Source organism: Curcuma longa, chromosome 20, assembly GCF_044706935.1.
Source record: "Curcuma longa cultivar G26 ecotype Majalengka, Jawa Barat chromosome 20, ITB_CL_G26_1.1, whole genome shotgun sequence".
In the NCBI taxonomy this organism is placed as follows: domain Eukaryota; kingdom Viridiplantae; phylum Streptophyta; class Magnoliopsida; order Zingiberales; family Zingiberaceae; genus Curcuma; species Curcuma longa.
In genome coordinates, this window is record NC_133880.1 from 12,065,225 (window position 1) to 12,079,289 (window position 14,065).

General features: G+C 39.1%; 1 pseudogene; it reads right to left on the minus strand.

Moving 5' to 3' along the window:
- Positions 1–4,036: 4,036 nt before the first annotated feature.
- On the minus strand, positions 4,037–5,065 carry LOC141813061 (uncharacterized; annotated as a pseudogene).
- Positions 5,066–14,065: the final 9,000 nt, after the last annotated feature.

Genomic DNA, 14,065 nt, shown 5'->3' on the forward strand with positions numbered 1-14,065 from the left:
TAGCGAACGCACCGGTCCCAACACTTATTACACGGAGGATTGTTCTTGTGAGGGTTCGTATATCGACGTTCGTCTTATTCAGGTGGGTACCCTATACTTGGTCACTACAGGTGTTCTTTCAGTGCATGATCTATTGTTGTTGTTATCTACCCTATTGATACTCCTACTACTTGTACCATTTATCTAGTTAATACCTTATGATATTCGTTGTTTGATACTTTTTAGTTGACCTTTGATATGATCTGATATTATCCTATTGTTACTCCTGTTATCCAGGTTATTTACCTAGTTGATACCTTGTATTATTCGTTGCTTGATACATGTTGGTTGACCTTTGATTAATCTATCCATTGATAGTACAGTCTCGATTTTATATCATCGACATGTGATGACTAATCTTGAATCATGTTGATTATGCTGATTAGTTGTAACTATTACATGTTGAGATGATCATCATAACATCTACATGCTAGAAGTAGGTGGTGCTGCTTGTTGTTATTGTTATATCTCATTGCCTGTGTAGGTGCTACGCACTGCCTATGTGAGTGTGATCATTATATCATTATAGCACTACCTGTGTGGGCGCTACGCACTGCCTGTGTGGGTGCGATCATTATAGCATTGCTTGTACAAGTGCTACGCACTGCCTATGTGGGTGCGATCATTTTAGCACTGCTTGTGTATGTGCAATCATTATAGCACTGCCTATGTTGGTGCTACCATGCATTTGCTATTGTATTATACTGTATTCTTGTTTACAGCATCTTTGTGTGTGACTGTTACACTTGTATGATATATGACTGTTGCACTTGTATGATATATGACTGTTGCATTGTATGACCTGACATTCATTGCATATATTCGCATGATTCCTATATTTGTTACACAGTATTGATCTTCCTTTATTATGTCAGTTGATATATATCATGTTTTATTATCATGATTCTTGTTACCTGTTGATTAGTCTTTAGTTTTCTTTATATATCCATTGTAGAGACTGTATACCTTTCTTTATTCCTGTTGATTTAGCTTATCATGCACTTCTATCCTGTATCCACTGAGTATTTAATGCCACTACCCAGACCCTGGGGTTGCTTTGTTTTCTCCCCAGGTAGCAGATAGGAGGATAGTACTTGGAGTTTGGAGATTTATCTGGCTACTTCTATCTCACAACAGAAGGTTTTGGGTGGTGGTTTGTATGGTTCTGGTTGTATTTGGTTTATGTTCTTTTATTCGTGAACTTGGACTTGTAGAGTACTTGTGTGTTTGGTTGTGATGTGGATTTGATGTTGTTTTGTTGTGAAACTCTTGCTATTTGTGTGGATTTGTCGTATATTCGTTTTGGTTTTGGTACATGTGTTAGTTTAATAGTTTGTGGTCATATAGGCCTTATTTTTATTTGTTATGCATCTGTGAGGGGCGTGTAGTCCTTATTGTGGCCGTGTTGGCCTATATGTAATGTATTCAAGATATGTCATTGTTACAGGAGAGATGCTGTCGAAATTTTTCTGATGGCCTCCCGGGACATGACAATTAGTTAGCTGAAACCTAAGTTGGATACGTGCCCCACGAATTAAGTTTTTTTTATCTAACTATATTAATTATTATTAACTTGGACTCAATCCCTTAGATTTATTTTGATTATGTCAAAGGGGGAGAGTTTGTGAGTTTTCAAGTTATTAATAAGAAAAATATTTTTTTCAAATGTTTTCAAGTTATTAATGAGAAAAAGTTTTTTTTCAAACATGATTTCAAAATCTTTTTAAAAGCTTAATGCATGCTTTGAAAAATAAGTCAAAGTTTTCTAACTTACACTAAAGTTTCAATTATTGAAAAAGTTCAGAAACTTAGACAGTTTTAAGAATTAAAAAGATTTAGTTTAAAAGACTTGAAAGTTTGGCTAAGCAATAAAGTATAAGCATGTCATAGAAAATAACAAATACAAATCTATCAAAAACAATCATCTGTTACATCTCAATTCCTCCTACATCCTAGAATCTAAGAGATCTACTCCATAACGGAGGGAATACAATTCAAGAAGGAAGAGGAAGAATTTATCTTTGTTCCAAAATCTAAGAAAGAAAAGGAAAAATGACTTATCAATATGTGCAGGTCTTCCTTAAATTGTGATCTCCTCGTCGACGGTGGATGGAAGCGGCGGAGTAACCTCGGGAAGATGGATGTGATGGCAAATTTTCATTCGGAACGTGGTTACTGTGCCTCCTTGTTGTCATTTGATGGCCCCCCCAAAAGGGTTTCAAAAAGATTTTTAAATAGGCTCCTAGCGCAACATGGTAATGTTTCATGGAATGACATGGTCGTGTTTCATGGAATGACATGGCCGTGTTTCATGGAACGACCGAAAAACTCAGCTCGAACTCTCCGCTAGCACGGTCGTGCCTGGTAGGCACGACCCGAAGTAGGTCTAGTTCTGAGAGATAAGCACAGCCATGCTTGATAGACACAGCCTCTAGTAGTAGAGGTTCTAGGGCACTGCCTATTGGGATATATAACAGAATCCTAACTATCTATGTAAATAAACATTCTGAAATAAGAATCACATTTGGTCAATGTTTGCATTTAATTTTATGCATGTGTCTACTTAATTTATATTGTAGATAAACATGGTGTGCGGAGTCACACACAGAAGACCATGTTATCAGTTCCTTATAAATTATAAACAGTGTTCACAACCAAGATGGATTGGACAAACCATTGGACTGGTTGTAGTGTAATTTGGTCTTAGTCTGTCTTGACTATAAAATTACACTAGTACACTAAGTGTGTATTGAGCAGAACCATCTGAGGATTGTTCGATTTATACTGACTATATAATCAAACTAAACCTCTATTACTATGGATGTACATGCTCTTAATCCTTATATAATAAAAAATACATGTACTTAGTATATATTTCTTTGATTCATCAAAGGGTGAGATCTAGTACGATAGATCAAAAGACCCGATGAGTTGGGAAGTAGTATTATGTACATAGTGTGTTGTTGATTATAAAAGGAATCTGTGTCCTAAATATAGGTTGATGATGTCCCCTTGAGGAGTTCATAAGGATTATCATGTAAACCTTGCAGGTGGACTTTGTCCGCATAATAATAAAGTTGAGTGGTACTACTCTTGGATTAGAAGTTAATTAAATTCGAGTTGTCAGTAACTCATTTAATTAATGGACATACGATATCTTAAATATAGAGAGATTAATATACTTATATTAAGAAGGAGCCCATATTGTAACGCCCGCTTACTCATAGCTTCAATCTTTACTGGGTCTACCATCACTCCATCCTTGGAGATAACATGACCCAAAAATGATACTTGATCGAGCCAGAACTCGCATTTGGAGAACTTTGCGTACAACTGCTTTTCCTGAAGAATCTGTAATACGATATTCAGGTGTTCGGCATGCTCTTCTTGGGTTCTTGAATAGATGAGGATATCGTCGATGAAGACGATCATAAATTTATCGAGGAATGTCGAGAATACCCGATTCATCAGGTCCATGAATGTAGTAGGAGCATTCGTCACTCCGAAAGGCATAACTACGAACTCATAATGTCCGTATCTTGTTCGGAAAGCCGTCTTCGGTATATCATCTTGTTTCACTTTCACTTGATGATAGCCAGACCTCATATCAATCTTAGAGAAGACGGTGGCACATTTTAACTGGTTGAACAGGTCGTCAATCCGTGGTAGAGGGTACTTGTTCTTGACCGTCACCTTATTTAGCGCTCGGTAGTCTATGCACATTCGCATAGACCCATCTTTCTTCTTCACAAACAGTACTGGAGCTCCCCATGGAGAGTGACTTGGGTGAATAAATCCCTTGTCGAGTAACTCCTGTAGCTGTCCCTGAAGTTCCTTCAATTCAGCCGGCGCCATATGGTAAGGTGCTTTAGAGATCAGGAATCAATTCGATCTCAAATTCAATTTCTCTATCAGGGGCTAACCCTGGTAGTTCATCAGGGAATACCTCTAGGTAGTTGCATACAACTCTGACATCTTCTAGCTTCTGGTCCTCGGCTTAACTTGTATCAACCGCATGTGCTAGAAACCCAGTGCATCCACTGTCTAACATCTTGCGTGTCTTAAGAGCTGATAAGAATTTATCGGTTCTTTTCCTTGGCTCTCTAATGAATTCAAACATAGGTTCTGCCTCAGGCTGGAAGACCACTTTTCTTTTACGGCACTCGATCAAAGCACCGTACTTGCTTAATAAATCCATGCCCAATATGATATCATAATCCTGCATGTCGAGCACTATAAGATCACAATAGAGTTCCCTATCTGCGATTCTGATGGGTGTGGCTCGCAGCATATGGGTAGATGACATCACTTCTCCCGAGGGCAGTGTCGTTAAGAACTTGCAATCTAAAGCTTGTGGTGACATGTCTATCTTCTTTGTGAAAGGCGTAGAGACGAACGAGTGTGTTGCCCCAGTATCAAATAATACAGTAGCATACTGACAGAAAATAAATATCTGACCTGTGACAACCGTAGAAGCACTCACCACGTCTTCCTTGGTAAGAGAGAAAACCCTGGCATTCGTCATAACTGGCGGGGCTTCCAATCTCCCCTGGCTTATCTGAGTACCTTCTATTGCAGCTTGCATTTGGTGTAGCTGGGGAGGAGCACCCCCATATTGGGTATACTGCTGAGGAGGTGCCTGAACTCGGGTAGGGCAGTCCTTGACTTTATGCCATTCCAGTCCACAGCTGAAGCATCTATTCGTGCCCTTGTGGCACACCCCAAGATGTATCTTCCTGCATGTAGTACACCGAGGGATCTTGGGCTGCTTGTTCGCGGAACCACCTTTAGAGTTGTTCCATTGCTTTCTCTTACCATTGTGGTTTCCTTTCCAGGTACTCTGAGTTTTCTGACCTCCTGACTGGGCTTGACTCTTGCCTTCACTCAGCGCCTTCTTTTGCTGATTAATATTGTAAAGGTAGTGCTCGGTGATCATAGCACTACTGAACAGCTCCTCTGCGGTCTGCGGTCTGTTAACTCCGTCGGCCACATTCAGAGCTATCTAGCGTCGGAGCATCTTCAACATGAGTCGGACCCTTTCTCTTTCTGTACTACCAACTCTGGGCATAGGCGTGCAAGCCGGTTGAATCTTTTCACAGCTTCATTAACTGAGAGGTCACCTTGTCGGAACCCAGTGAACTCGTCGTAATGCTCGTTTGTCACTCGTATATGGAAGAATTCTTCGAAAAATTCAGATTCGAAGTCCGTCCATCTCATTTGGTTCACTTGCCTCTTTGCTTTAACCCTTTCCCACCACATTCGGGCATCTCCAGAAAAGCAGAACGATGCACACTTAATCTTTTCATGTTCGGGCCAATCCAGTAGCTCTACGATGCTTTCCACAGTCTTGAACTAGGCCTGGGCGTCCCATGGTTCACAAGTACCAGAGAAATTCTCCGGCTTCAGCCTCTGCTACTGGATTAGGTAAGCTTCTTGTCGAACTACCGGGGCAGGGCGTACTGGTGGTACTAGTGGAGCTGCAGGCATAACTGGTATCGCCTGCAGGTTCCCTGGTGGGGTGGTAGGGTTTCCTTGCTGAGTCATCAGAGTATTTATCACTTGCTACTGCTCTGTGACTTGACGCTGGAGTTCAGTAACCACATGCATAAGATCCGGTGAGGGTACTGTCTCCTCGACTCTATTACCACGTCTTCTAGCCATGCTTATCTTCATAAATGATAACAAGGCTAGCATAAGATTATCATTCTTACTTATTTTCATGTCTTACTTATTTTCATACATATTTATACTGAAAGCATTCCTTATCATATATGAAAGAAATAGAGTAGACATAGAATTTCTTACTTGGAGCGGCAGGATGGAAGCTTGATGTGTGTGTAGTGGAAAGGCAAACCTTGCTCTGATACCAACCTGTAACGCCCGCCCTTCTCGTACTTATAGAGGGGAGGAAGGGCGGCGCTACGCGAACATACATGCATGCATATACATCAAAAGACACGTACTGATTTTATGTCGGATTGTATGAGATTGGGTAGGACTCTCCCAGTGGACCAGCATGACAGATTACTCAGATTACCGACGACAGAGGAGATAAAGCTTGCGGTATTTGGCATTGGCGATCTTAAGGCACCAGGGCCGGATGGGTACAGTTCCAAGTTCTTCAAGCACTCTTGGGACATGGTTGGACCAGATTTCACAGCAGCAGTTCTTGAGTTTTTCCAGAGTGGGAGATTGCTTAGAGCTTGAAATCATACGCTGATTGCTCTGATTCCTAAGACAGCCCATGCAGCCACTGTTCATGATTACAGGCCTATATCGTGCTGCACAGTGTTCTATAAGGTGATATCTAAGCTACTAGCTAGCCGATTAGCAGAGTTGACGGACACATTACTGCACCCCGCCCAGACAGCTTTTGTTAGGGGACGCCTTATCACATATAATATCCACCTTGCGCAGGAGCTTCTACGGCGTTACACTAGAAGACACATCTCACCACGATGTACGTTAAAGGTGGACCTTCAGAAGGCATTTGACTTCGTTCATTGGGATTTCCTGCAGGATGTACTTATAGCTCTCCAGTTTCCCACCAGATTTATTGCATGGATCCGTGAGTGTATTACTACGACATCCTTCTCGGTAGTGATAAATGGGAACCTACATGGTTTTTTTAGCGGCGGGAGGGGACTGTTAATTCAGGGGGACCCATTGTCCCCATATCTGTTTGGTATTTGTATGGAGTATTTATCCAGATCCCTGAAGAGATGCACACGAGTAAGGGACTTTCACTTCCATCCCATGTGTGAGCCCCTGCGGATTGCGCACCTTATATATGTAGATGACCTGCTATTTGTTAGGATGTATACTGAAAAGACTTGTCTTTTGTATATAAACATTTATGAAATAAGAAATCATGTTTTGGTCAAATGATTGTAATAGGTTATTTTGCAATAAAGTCCTCTTAATTCACATTGTAGATAACTTGGTGTCTGTGAGACACAGAAGACCATGATTATCAGTCCCTTGTGAATTATAAACTAAGGCTCACAACCAAGATGACATTGGACAACCCATCGGGAACGGTTGTAGTGTAATTCGGTGACTGTTTGTCTTGACTGTAGAATTACACTAGTGCACTTTGTGTGTATTGAGTAGGACCATTGAGGTTGTTCAATTTACTCTGACTCACAAATTGAACAAGACCTCTGTTATTATAGATTATGCACTCTTAATCCCGATATAATAAATGAGCATCTATAGGTAGTAATTATTGCTTTGATTTATCAAAGGGTGAGATCTTTCTGTCAGATCAATTATTCCCGATAAGTTGGGTGATGTTACTATCTATACGGTGTGCCATTAATTACAGAAGGAATCCGTGTCCCAGTAGGGCTGATGATGTCCCCTTGGAGAGCTCATAAGGATTGTCAAGTCAAATCTTGCAAGTGGACTTTGGTCCGGCTGACAATAAGGATGAGTGGTACTATTCAAGGTCTTAGATGTCGATTATTGAGTTGTCAGTGAACTCAGATAATTGACGGACATATGATATCTTAAACACGGGGAGCAATGCATAAAATAATAAGAAGGAACCCAAAATGTAATTTGGGGATTGGATTGGTAGTGCAACAATGATCCACTAGTGGAATGGATCGTTGTTGATGGATGTAGGTGTGTATTCGGAGTTGAATACGGGATCTGAAACCCATCAGAAGGTCAGATCCAATACCTCCTCGAGGTCTCCGCTGTAGCCTAAAGACATCTTCAAAAGGATGCAATCAAACGGATGAGATTAGTTCTCAGCCGTCGGATGAGATTGAATCTCGACCGTTGGATGAGATTAGTTCTCGACCGTAGGATGAGTTAATGGATGAGATCAGCTTGTATCCGTGGGATTAGATCAAGTTGCATCCATTGGATCGAAATAAATAAAAAGGATTAAAAGAGAATAGATTAGAACCGTTGGATGAGATTAAGTCGTCTCCGATGGACGAGATCTATCCGGTTCGGTTTTAATTCTCTTTGGAAGGAAGAACCGGTTCACAAGGTGAACCAGAGCTGGTTCATTGAACCACACGCCCAAGAGAAGTGATCATGGCCATTGGATTGATGAGATCAAGTTATATTAAACAAGATTATATCGTAACCGTTAGATGAGATTAAGTTGCATCCGATGGATGAGATCTCTTCGGTTCAGGTTTATTTTCTTTTTAATATAATTAATTCATGGAAATAAATCAATAATGGCCGGCCACTTATAGATCGAAAGGTCACCTGAAAGATCGAAAGACGCTATTCACCCCCTCTAGCGAACGCCTCGATCCCAACAGAAAGGTCACCTGAAAGACCAGTGTCCCAAGCTGAAGAACCAGTCAAAAAAGAAAAAGGCGCTGAAAGCCACCTAGGATGACACATCTTCCGCCGAATCGGAAGTGCAAGAATACACTGGACTTGCGCTGATAGTACCAAGTCACCAAGATGAAGATGAAGAAAACACCTCGAAAGAAAGTAGCGACGAAGGGAGAGTCTCCAACTTCGAAAATGACCCGGTAAGTGAGGTATGCCTACTTCCACCTAATAAAATTTATTCAATTATAAAATCCATGGTAAAATCTATGTGCAAAGTAGAAGAAGAAAACTCTTAATTAAAAGAGAAATTAGCCATTGCATGTTCATCTGATTTATTTGACAAACTAAAAATAGAAAATAAAAATTTAAGAAATCAAATTGAAAATTGAAAATTGACATTGCATGTTTACGTATGAAAAAAAATACTTTTCCTGGAGGTATAAATTGGAATATTAAAAATCATAGGCGCCAAATTTCAAAAGTGTCCAAGAATTACATCCCTCTGAAATTTCCAGTTAACCTGGTAGATAGGAACTTGTTTTGGGTTCCTAAATCATTTTAAAATTAATTTTCTGCTATTATATATTTTCTATTTTACTAACATTTTTTATTCTTCATTATTAATTTATAAAATTCAGTTTGATCAAATTCTATTTGAGAAAAATTTAGTATATATTTTTCCTTGATGAACAAATATAATTTCTAGATATTATGAATTTTTGAGAATTTTTTAGATGATTTTCAAATTCTCATGAATTTTTATTCAAAATTTAAAATTTTAATTCTAAAAATTAAATCATTTCAGCTAGATCTAAATTTTTTGGATCTACACGTCATCAGTTGACCTCAAGAAAATTTTTTTTATTTGTTTTTGATGTAATTTTTGACTTTAAAAAAATGCATCTTTAGTTTTTAACTTTGAAAAGTGTTTGATTTATTTTCAAATGCTGAGATCAATTTTGCATTTAAAATTTTTTTGTACAATGTCAATACTTTATCTTTTATCCGTACATAAATTTTTTAATTTTTCCAACAGTTGAATTATTTTTTATAGATTTTTAAGTAAAATTTATATTTTTAATTTTAAAAATACTTAGAAAATTTATTTTCCAAAATTAAATTTCTGTGATTTGCACTTCTATTCAATGCTCAAAAAAAGTTTCATATTTTTCTAAGCTCAAATGACATTTTTTTTCATTCCCTAGTTTTTTGTTGCCTCGTTTTTGTTGTGATCAAAGGGGGAGAGTAGCTTAAGTTCAAGGGGAGGTTATGGTTTTTAATTATAATATTTTTTTTACAAATATATATTTTTTTGCTTATTTGTTGCAATATTTATTTATGGTTTTTATTTTTTAAACCCTAACTAAACTTGGGTTGATGCACATCAAAAAGGGGGAGATTGTTGGTACCCAGGTTGATTTTGATGTGATCAACCAAGTTATGTTAAGTCCTGTTGTCGTCTGATCCCTCTGTCTAAGTGTGCAAGAGCTTAGGAGCAGAGGAAGTCGAGTGAAAGATGCAGTGATCGAGAAGGATAGCACGCGGGAGTGAGTCAACGAGCTCGGTGCATCCGAGGGATGTGAAAGCTGCGGAAGAGTATACTGGTGGAGTAAGAAGGATGTGTACGACATCCGAGGAACGAGAAGCCGGGAGGAAGGATGCTTGAGGGGTGAAAGGCTAGAGTCGGGTTCGAGTGAGCCTAACTCTTGTTGGTCAGAAATCATCCAAACGATATTTGTAAGAAAAGTCAACTCTATTGACTTTGATCAAGCCAAAATTTGACTTGGTCTTGCACTCCAGCTTTTAATCATTGGTCAAATTAAGGATAGAGATTATTCCTAATCAAGGATGATTCAAATGTTGATAAATATTTATTTTTTAAATGATAATATTTATCCTTTATCAAAGATCAATGATCAAGATCAAATCCTATCTACGATCAACAGTCAAGATTAGTTTGCATAGGTTATAAATAGCCTTAGAAGCAAAAGAGAAAAACAACACTTCAATTTTAATATTTTTCTTAGCTTCCGTCTTGTGCCACAAACGTCTGTAAGAGGCTTATCCGCTTACAAGGAGTTTTTGACACTAAGAGTCCAAATCTGTTTGTAACCACCTAGGTTGTAACCAAGTACATCTGTTTGTATTCGTCTCTTACTAGCTTTATTTCATTTAATTTATGTTGGGTTTATTTAATTGTTGAAACTAACGTTTATCCTTGTAAAGTTATGCAAGAGATCTAATTTTATTTACAGGGGCAATTCACCCCCCTCTTGCCAGTCCACTCGATCCTACATCTACAACTGAAGCAGAGTACATAGCCATGGGTGATTGTGTTGCACAACTACTTTGGATGATGCACACATTAACTGATTATAATTTGAAGTATCATAACACCAGGGTGTTAATTGATAACATTAGTTTAATAAATTTAACTAAAAACCCAGTTTACCACTCTAGAATAAAACACATAGAGGTTAAACATCACTTCATTAGAGACATATCGCTAAGGGAGAAATTGTACTTGATTATGTTGAGTCCAAATCAAACTTAGCTGACATATTTACCAAACATTTATTGGAATCCAAATTTAGTACAATCAGAAGACAATTAGGGATGCTTGGTAGAATACGAAAAATATTTTTTAAATTTTTAAAAACTCATTTTTTTCAAGTCTATTATTACTTAGTTTTTTAAGACTATTTTAAAAGCTTATTTTAAGTTTTGTTTAAAAAATAGAGTTTCAAAGTTTAAATTTTAAAAGGAAAGAAAGGAATATTTTAGCCTTAGACTAGGTTTCTGCCCTAGAAATTATGAACCTATAGATCTATGTTAAGCATCTCATAAAGCACACTAGCTAACTTGATTGTGTATTGTGAAACCTAGAACTGTGTAAGATGTATAGGACTCTAGCTTAAGTTCTAGATGCTTAAGTCTGTGTATCGAACTAAAGCTTGAGCTATAAACATAAATTATGCATTAAGTTAAGTGTTCCTACTTAGCATAAGCTAACTGGAATGATACACTTAAACTTAACTAACTGGGTCAAGCTACTATCCCTTGGTAGTTAGTTGAAACCTAAGTTGGACACGTGTCCATAAAAATAATTTTTTTATCTAAGTATTTTTTTATATATAATATGCTTGGACTCACACCTATATATTCCACTTATTTTTGATTATGTTAAAGGGGGAGAGATAAGATGTTTCAATTTCAAAATTTTAAAATATTTTAAAAGTTTTCCAAGTATCAAAACTCCAATATTTTTCAAAAAGTTAAGGGACTTGAATGGGTTTGTAACAAGTTGATCAAAAACCATATCAACTTCAGGGGGAGAGTATAAAATTATAAAAGAATTTCAAAACTTGATTTTTTCCCCCAAGTATAAATTCAGGGGGAATCCTAAAAAAAGGGGGAGTAAGGAAATCAGTTTACATGATGCATATTTTTTCATTTTATGCATGAATTAATAGATTTTTATGCATGAATTAATAGATTTCTAGAAGTTAAATATATTTATTCTTAACTTGAAACTTACGTTACCATAATAAAAAAGGGAGAGATTGTTGGTGTAGAGAGCACCAAATGATCGAACCTTAGTTTTGATAGCGGCAAGAGGTTCAAGTTAAGTGTGTGGTGATTACTAACGAGTTGATCTAAGTGTGCAGGGAGCACAGGAAAGTCTTAGTTGAGGCTAGGCACAAGCAAGTGCTAGATGGAGGGCAATGGAAGTTCTAGCTGGAGGCTAGGCAGTGGAAGTCCTGTTCTGGAGGACTAGGCAGGAAGACTTGGCAGATCAAGTGCATCAGGTGGAAGTTTTGGTAGGTTAGGTGGACCAGATGTCTAGCAGTAGAGGTCCAGGCAGGTCAGGTGGACTAGATGATCGAACCTTAATTTTGATAATGGCAAGAGGTTCAAGTTAAGTGTGTGGTGATTATTAACGAGCTGATCTAAGTGTGTAGGGAGCACAGGAAAGTCCTAGTCGAGGCTAGGCACAAGCAAGTCCTAACTGGAGGCTAGGCAATGGAAGTCTAAGTTGGAGGCTAGGTAGTGGAAGTCCTGGTCTAGAGGACTAGGCAGCATGACTTGGTGGGTAAGTGCACCAGGTAGAAATCTAGGTAGGTCAAGTGGACTAGATGTCTAACAGTGGAAGTCTAGGTAGGTCAATGGACCATATGTTTGCCAATGGAAGTCTAGGCAGATTAGGTGGATCAAATGTCTAGTAGGAAATTCTGGGGGTCGAGAAGCTAGACTAAGTAAAAAGTCCAATAAGTATGGAGGACTTGATTGGCAAACAGGTAAATACTCCCAAGTGGAGTGTTTCTAGTGTCAGAATAGTAGGCGTTAGTCTAACCTAGGATTTAACAGTGGAAGTCTAGGTAGGTTAGTGGACCATATATTTGGCAGTGGAAGTCTAGGCAGGTCAAGTGGATTAGATGTCTAGCAGGAAATCTTATGGGCCGAGAATCGAGGATCAGTAGAAAGTTTAATAAGTCAAAAAGACTTGGTTGGCAAACATGGATCTTCTCACAGAACCAAGCGTGTTCATCGCCAGAACGGACACACTCATGAGAATTGAGGTGTATCAGGGAGAGTGCTGGGTCAAGATGTGTCAATGTTTACACAAACGACAGAACAGTTCAAGGACATCGTGTCTACTGTCAGCTAGTAAACAAACAGATCTTCACAAGGGAAGGTTCAAAGGGTAAAACCTACCTATCCTATATTGGACTCAACTGCTGAATGCTATCACATACCATATTTACTGGGGTGTTGGAAATTTGAATGAAAATAAAAGGTGGTGGAAGGAGAAGCTCCTTTGTGAATGGGAATATAGTCCCACATTGGAAGTTTCAAGGCTTAGTTGTTGGTTTATATTATGTCACAAGCATTGATGTTGTGAACAAAAGCATGAGGAGAGGCTCTCTCTCACACGTGGGTGTGCAGGGGGGGGTGCAAATCCAGGGCCCGGATTGCACTACCCGCAAGGCAACTTGTGTGCGAGCGCGACCTGTGCACGTCGAATGTTAGACCGGTCAGGACAAAATTTGTCCAAGCGAATAAACCAACATTTTGCCACTTGAAAATATTTTTATGCAATTTAATATTGCATGAACGTTGATGCAATTTTATGCATAAACGTATAAAATGCATTAATGGCATAAAAGTAACGTCTAGCATGAATGTAACGTCTAGATGAGAGAACCTATATAAGACTCCTAGTCTTAAGCAAAGGAACTCAACTTGAAGTGAATCCACCTCTAGTCCCCTCTTTCTTTCTCTCTGGTGATAGCGTTCGGGTACTATCTCAGTTCGCCGCAATCTGCCTGTGCTTGGCAGTTAACGCGGTTCTGTCGTTGTATCCTGGGAAACAGACGTCCATCGTGACCTTTAAGCACCGCCGGAGGGGACGAATCTGTTTTAAGGAAACTGCGTTGAACGCAGGCCTCGACATCATCCACTCGGCTCTCCGCTCTCGGCTACTTGGTCGTCTCGGCCGACTCGGCATTCGGCACGCGGCGACTCAGCTCTCCGCTCTCGGCTACTTGGTTGTCTCGGCCGACTCGGCATTCGGCTCTCGGCGACTCAACCGACTCGGCTCTCTGGTCTCGGCACTCGGTCGACTCAGCACTCGGTGACTCAGCCGACTCGGATCTCTGCTCAAGAAAAATACCAGCCCCTGCTGGCAGCTTGAAATTATCAGTTCAAGCCATCTCTA